Here is a 7,486-nt window from a genome sequence, read left to right as displayed (position 1 = left end):
AAGTGGGTGTGCTAGCTCTCCCTTTGCCTTCCTTTGAGAAACTGAGTGTGATGGAAAGTCAAGTCAAAGCCTTCCAGGCCGTTGCAGTCCGCCGAGAGCACTTGGGCACACTTCCCTAAAGGGCCTCTGCTGCCCCCCCCACCCCCACCCCGGGCAGTCCTCAGGCTCTCCGCCGCCCCCCCCCCCCAGCCCACCACCCACCCCACTCCGCGCGGCGCCCTGGTCACCAGTCACCTCCTCCTTGTTGAACCCAAGAACAGGTTTTCGTCCTCCTCTGTTTGGAACCCCTCTGCCTCCCTGGTGACTCCCTGAACAGGCCCTCTAATCATCTCTGCCTTTTGATGGCTCCCAGCTTCCTCATCAGCTTCCCTTCCTCACCGGTCCTGGAAAGTGCGTCTCCAGGGTCCTGCCCACTTTTATTGGCTCTTCCCTCCATCAGATGCGTCCGGAGTGCCAGGCACGGCACCCAGCACGGAAAACCCACACCTTTCATGTGCTGCTCTGCCTACTCTCCCTTTTCCATCACAACAGCGGATTCAAACTTCACTGTTTCAGTTCAAAATCGGGATTTCCACTGCTTTCCTAAGTTTCACTTTTATTTTTCTGGCTGCCAGTTGGGCAGCACCCACTTGGGTGCTTTAGAGGTACTTCAAATTCAAAATGTTTAACATTACACCCTTTACCCCCCCCCAACAGCCTCTTGTACAGCAAGCAGCGTGCTGCCCTGTTCTTTCCTTCCCCCGTCTCCAACTCCCCAGTTTCACATCTAAATGTTCCTCAAACCGGTTCGCTCAGCTGCAGCCCTAACACCCAGGGGCCCTTCAGGCCATGTCCTGGCGGGAACACCAACGCCGGCACCTACCGGCCTCCAGCTTCGATGCCTCGGCGGCCTTCTCACGCTGGCCACCGTGGTGATCTAGGTAGCTACGAGCTCGTCTGACCCTGTCGCTCCCCTTCTTCCCTTCCGCCACCCCAAGTCCTCCGCAGGACCGAGGCCAGGGGGTCAACACGCACACTCCAGCTCCCTGAAACCGACCCAGCCCGGCCCATTCTCCGCTCCCGCAAACACCACCAGGTTTGTTCGTGGGATGTCTTCCCTCCCCACTACCTGAACTAACTTCTGTCCCACTGCCATTCAGGGCTGAGTTCTGGGGGCCTCTCTTCCAGAAAGATCTCCCTGACCGCCACCACCACACTCAGTGTGATGCATGACGCAATGTGGTGGGGACTTGGTACTCCCAGAACACTCTCACTGCACGCGCTGTGGTGTTGTACTTCCCCTGCTGACGCACTTCCCTCAGGGAGGCCACACCGTTCCCCTAGAGACCTTGCCTTCCTGTTCATCACTGCCTCCCTGGTGCCTAGGCTCCTTTGATACAAAGAGATGAATGCTTTCATAGATATAATACAGTTTTAATAAGTGTTGAATGAAGTTTCCTTCAACATCTCACGAAAATTTTGGAACATACTGAAAAGTGAAATAATTGTGCAGTGAGCACCATCTCCCAGATCTTACAATTAACATTTGGCTGCATCACTCCATCACCCAGCCACCCAACTCTTCATCTCTTGGTCCATCCGTATTTATTTACTTATTTTTGGATGCAGGCAAAGAAACTTGCAGACATCAATCCACTACTTCCCCAAGCACTTCAGCACGGGTACATGAGAAATGGCACGTAAAACTGCGGGCAACAGCTTTGCTCCTGCAAGGACGGTCCCTCCCAGCACAGAAGGAAGGAGCAATGTGGCTCAGTGGCTCAGTGGGACTCGTCAAGGCTATTTTCACGATTCAGGAAAGTGCATGACAGTGATGGCATCGAGTCATTCTGAACCTGAAGTCAGACCCGAGGACCTGTCTGCTGGGCATGTCACAGCACGTGCAGGTGTGCTCCGCGTCCCCAGCCTGCTGGGTATCAGTCTAGGTCCTGGTGCTGTGGAATCAGTGTCCATCTGGGTGTGAAAGCGAGGCTGCTACGCTGCACCTCTCCGACCCTCTCATCTGGCTCCCCCCGGAGTCGGCACCAGCACTTGTCAAGGTACCATCTGGCATAAAGACAGCCACTGGGAGGCCACAGAAGAGAGACAAATCTCATACTGACCCCAGAGACTGTACATCAGCTCACCTTCATGAAAACTGGAAAAAGGAGCAAGCCCTGTGGATGTGCGGTATCTGGAGGGCTCCAGCTCCAGGACAAAATTACTATCATCAAGTGCCAGCCCCCCTCAGGGTGCAGACCTGTGCAGCGCCAAGGGCTGGATTCCAGCTGCCACTCTCCTACCTTGGCTGGCTTCCATTCAATGTATGTGAGCTCCACAGCTATGTTTGCCAAAGAGACAACTGCGCACATGCTCATCCACAATAATATACGTGGCTAAGATGAATCCAAAACCACTGACATTTTCTTAGAAAAGGGAGACATTATTTGTGAACTCTTGCCCTGCTCGCTTCTGTTCTGCCTGTGCTTTGTGTGTGTCTACCAGGTGCCAAGCAGTCACAACGGGCAGAAAGGCAGACGCACTCTCTGCTTTCCTACAGCTTAGGCCCCAGGGGACAGGATGCCACTGACGGCATGACTGCACCGTGAAGCGTCCGAAGGTCGGCTCTCCGAGCATCTGCGGCCAAGAGGGCAGATCTAGACCAGCCGTCTTGGAGATATGACAAATAGACATTAGCAGATTGAAGCAGTGAGGTGGGCAAGAGAGACGACTCCAAGCACCAGGAAGAGCCCCTGTGAAGGTCCTGTGCCTGGAGGGAGTGGGGCAGGCAGGTGGACCAAAGAAACCGGGACTGCTGTGCAGGTCACAGAAAGGAAAGTGTCATGGGGGAGACTAGGGACCAGACCAGGAAGGCGTTCGGTCTTTGTAAGAACAAGGAGAAGCCAGCAAAGTGTTTTTAGTGGGTGGGTTGATAGAAGCATATTTGCATTTGAAAAGTACAGCTGGCATTTTTCTTCAAAAAAACCAAACCAACCAACCAACTCCAAGTTGGGGTACCACTGAACCTGTACAGAGCCATACAAACCAAAGTTCTGCTTCTGGTGCATTTAGTGTTTATGTCTCCGAACTTTTGTCTTACACTTACTTTTTCCTTGCTTGCAAGTAAGCATATAAAAATGGCAACAAACTGCACATGGCTTCAAGAGTATTTAAAAGTCTTTTAAAAGCATCCCCCCAAATTACTGTTGATTTCTAGTTAATTACCCTGGGAATGCACAGTATCTGAAAACAGAAACTGGTACCTTGCATACATCATCAGTAAACTGTTTGGTTTAAAATATGGTGGGTAATTAACCAAGGTAGAATGAGTTTATAATGTAACAACTCTTGGGCAATATTCTTCATACATATTGGCGACAACAGATTGGTATTTATTTTGACATTTGTTTGGTTATGGTGCAATATATCCTGTATGCAAGCAGTTTCAATAAAGCTTGAGCTTCCTTTACTAAATTGATGTTGATGCAGTGCTTGCAAATGATTGCTTTTTTTTAAGATAGGAAAAGAAATCGACAGAAAAGTATTCTGCTACAAAATGTAACTGTTACCATTGGAAACATCACATCATAGGAAGTGAGCCATTATCTATCAACTTTCAAGAACTTGATCTTGTTTAATAAGGTGAAGAAAATCAGCAAAACAGCACTGAAGCACATTGTGCCATTGCAATATGCAGTCAGTCTTTTTTAAAAATAAAGGTTGAACTCAGCAAGGCACTAACTTGCCTAAATGTGAATTACTAGCTTCTAAAAGTGTAATTTGATTCACACATTTTAAAATGGAGTTTATTCATATTACAACATTTGTGTGCTAAACATGTATGTTTTCCAGTTCTGAGTCATGATCTTTTAAAAATCTTATTACAGTTTCAAAACTCTGGGAAAAAGAAAAAGTGCAGCTGGCTGCCATTTGCAGGGCGCTGGAAGAATGGCAGATGTAGGGGTGAGAGCGAGGGGACGGCTGGAGAGGTCCAGGCGGGAAGGGCGGCAGTCTGGAACTGAGTGCCGTGCGTGGCACTGAAGGTGAGGAAGAGCAGGCGGGGCTGATACGGAGGGTGAAGTGAACAAGACCTGACAACAGTCTGGACTCGGCTGCGAGTGGAGGGTCCAGAACGGCAGCACTGAGGATGGAGTGGACACGCTGGAGGGAGGACGAGGGGTCACAAGATTTGCCTCACCCACGTTGACCGTGGCTGCTGAGACCTGGAGGGGTTATTGTCAAATAGATGGTTGGAAATCCAGGTCTGGATATAAGAGAGCCCAGGGTGGAAATACGAATTTAAAGGCACCGTAACATGGATGACAACTGAAGCCATAAACGTGGGTGAGAGAGAATCTTGAGCCCAACACAAGGGAGTGTAGCAGACGGAGGTTGCTTTCTGAAGCCACCTCAGCCTCGTGACCCTACTACCTGAATACAGTAATAGTCGAAACACAGATCCCTTTACAATCACTTCCCTAGGTTCTTAGGACGGGCAATGAAAACAAGGTAACGAGGTCCCGCAGTCCATGAGCACGGGATGTGTTTCCATGTATTACTGTCTCCTTACTTTTTTCAGAACTCTTCTGTAGTTCTCTTTGTACAAGTCTTTCACCTCCTTGGCTGAGTTAATCCCTAAGTGTTTTATTACTTTGAATCTATTGTAAATGGAATTGTTTTACAATTTCTTTTTTAGAAAGTTCATTGTGTATAGAAATGTCTGATTTTTTTATATTGTTCTATATCTTGCTATTTGCTGAATTCATATATTAGAGCTCACAGCTTCTGTGTGGAGTCTTCAGGATTTTCTAGACATAAGATCATATAATCTGCAAAAAGATCATTTTACCTCTTTCTCTCCAATCTGCTGTAATTTTATTTCTTTTTCTTGTCTAATTGGTCTGGCTAGAACTTCTGGTATGTTGAACAGAAGTGGTGAAAGTGGATATAATTGTCTTATTACTGATCTTAGAAGGGAAGCCTTCAGTTTTACACCATTATCACATCCGCTGCAGGTTTTTCATACATGGCTTGTGTTATATTAAGATAGTTTCCTTCCCTGGCTGGAGTAGCTCAGTGGATTGAGCACAGGCTGCGAACCAAAGTGTCGCAGGTTCAATTCCAGTCAGGGCACATGCCTGGGTTGCAGGCCATGACCCTCAACAACCGCACATTGATGTTTCTCTCTCTCTCTCTCTCTCTCTCCCTCCCTTCCCTCTCTAAAAATAAATAAAATCTTTAAAAAAAGTTTCCTTCTATTCCTATTTTGTTATTTTTCATAAAAGTATTGAATTTTGTCAAGTGCTTTTTCTGCATCAATTGAGATGATCATGTTTTTTTCCTGTTTGTCAACATGGCATATTACTTGATTTTTCATGTGTTGAATCTTGCATCCCAGGAATAAATCCCACTTGGTCATGGTGTGTAATGTATTTAATGCACAGTTGAATTCTGTTTGCTAGAATTTTTACATCAATGTTCATAAAGATACTGGTCTGTAGTTTTCTTAGCTTGTATTGTTTTTGGCTTTTGGAATCAGGGTTATGCTGGCTTCTTAGAAGGAGTTAAGAAGTGCTTCTTCCTCTTCAAGTTTTTGTCAAAGTTTGAGAAGGATTGGTATTCGTTGTCTTTAAACATTTGGTACAAGGTAAAGCCATCGGGTCCAGGTAATTGTCATTGTTTTGGGGAGATTTTTTGGTTACTGATTCAATCTTCTTACTTGTTACAGGTCTCTACAGACTTTCTGATTTTTCATGGTATAGTCCTGGTAGGCTTTTGTTTCAGGAAATTGTCCATTTTGTTGAAATTTTCCAATTCGCTGGTATACAATTTTGTATAATTATAGTATTTTTCACCTCTGTAAAATAGGTAGTATTGGCCCCACTTTCATTTCTGATATTAGTAATTTGAATATTTTTTCTTACTTCATCTAAAGATTTTTCAATTTTGTTGCCCTTCTTGAAGGAACGTTTAGTTTCATTGATATTCTGCAGTTTTTCTATTCTCTATTTCATTTATCTCTGCTCTCTTTTCTTACTTCTGCTAGCTTTGGACTTCATTTGTTCCTTTTCTATTCCCTCATATTGTAAAGTTACATTGTTGATTTGACATCTTTTTCATGTATTTATAGCTATAAATTTCCCACGAAGCATTGCTTTCACCATGTCTGGTAAGTTTCACTATGTTGTTGTTTTGCTTTGCTTCACCTGTTTTCTCATTTCCCTGTGGTTTATGTTATCCACTGATTACAAGTGTGTTGTTAGTCCTGGCTGCTGTGGCGAACATAGTTGGACCATCATCCCATAACCAAAAGTTTGCAGGTTTGATTCCAGGTCAGGGCACATACTTAGGTTGTGAGTTCAACCTCCCGTATACCTGGGTGCAAATGGGAGGCAACTAATCAATGCCTCTATCTTGCATTGATGTACGTCTCTCTCTCCCTTCCTTCCTAAAAGCAATGAAAAAAAAAATCCTCACCATCCATCCCCGCAGTGAACATTTAAAAAAAAAAGAGTATGTTGTTCAATTCCCAGATTTGAATTTCCATTTTATTTTTGTTGATTTCTAACTTCATCCCCTTATGTTCATAGAAGATATTGCATGATAGTTTTTAAATCTACTGGGACTTGATTTGAGGCCCGATGGTCTTTCCTGTGGAATGCCTCATGCACACGTGAGCACGCGCGTGACATGTTTGCTGCATGCAGTGCACTTGTGAGTCCTCCACTTCCTCATCATCTTCTGTCTGGGTCTCCTGTCCATCACTGTGAGAGGGGTGCTGAAGTCTCCCGTTGCTACGTCAGAAGTTTCTTCTGTCACTTATGTCAGTTCTTCTTAATATTTGATGGTTCGTCATGAAGAGCCTACATGTTTACCATGTATCTTCCTTTATTGAAACTTTTATTATTAATACAGATCCTCCCTTGTCTCAAGTAACCTTTTTAAAGTCACTTTTGCCTGGTGTCAGTGTAGCCAACGGTGGTATCTTTCGGTTACTATTTGCATGGGATGTCTTTTTATGCCCTTTCACTTTCAGTCAGTTTATGCCTGAATCTGAAGTTAATCTCTTCTAGACAGCATATGGTTGGACAATGTTTTCTTTTTAATTCATACTGTTTTGTTTTGCTGTTTCTTTTTTGTATGCTGTACAGCTTTCTGTCCCTCATTTCCTGCATTACTCTGTGGGTTTTTTGTAAACATTTAAATTCCTTTCTCATTTTATTTTATATATTTCCTTATACATAGTCTAAAGCTATTTTCCTTGTTGTTACTATTGGGGTTACATTTAGCATCCTAAAGCTGTAACATTCTGAATCTACACCAACTTAATTTCAGGGACACACAGAAACTCTAACAGCTATGTCCCTGACCCTTTGGCTGTTGTCACAAAGATACATGTATGTACATCATGTGCCCTAAAACATAAACTAATAATTCTTTTAAATGCTGTAGTCCTTTAAATTATGTGAAAAAAAATGTGGAGTTACAATCATACTAGCTTTTACAG

Source organism: Phyllostomus hastatus, unplaced genomic scaffold (assembly GCF_019186645.2).
Source record: "Phyllostomus hastatus isolate PE091 unplaced genomic scaffold, TTU_PhHast_1.1 phas_contig_80, whole genome shotgun sequence".
Lineage (NCBI taxonomy): Eukaryota > Metazoa > Chordata > Mammalia > Chiroptera > Phyllostomidae > Phyllostomus > Phyllostomus hastatus.
Note: the sequence above shows the minus strand (reverse complement) of the source record.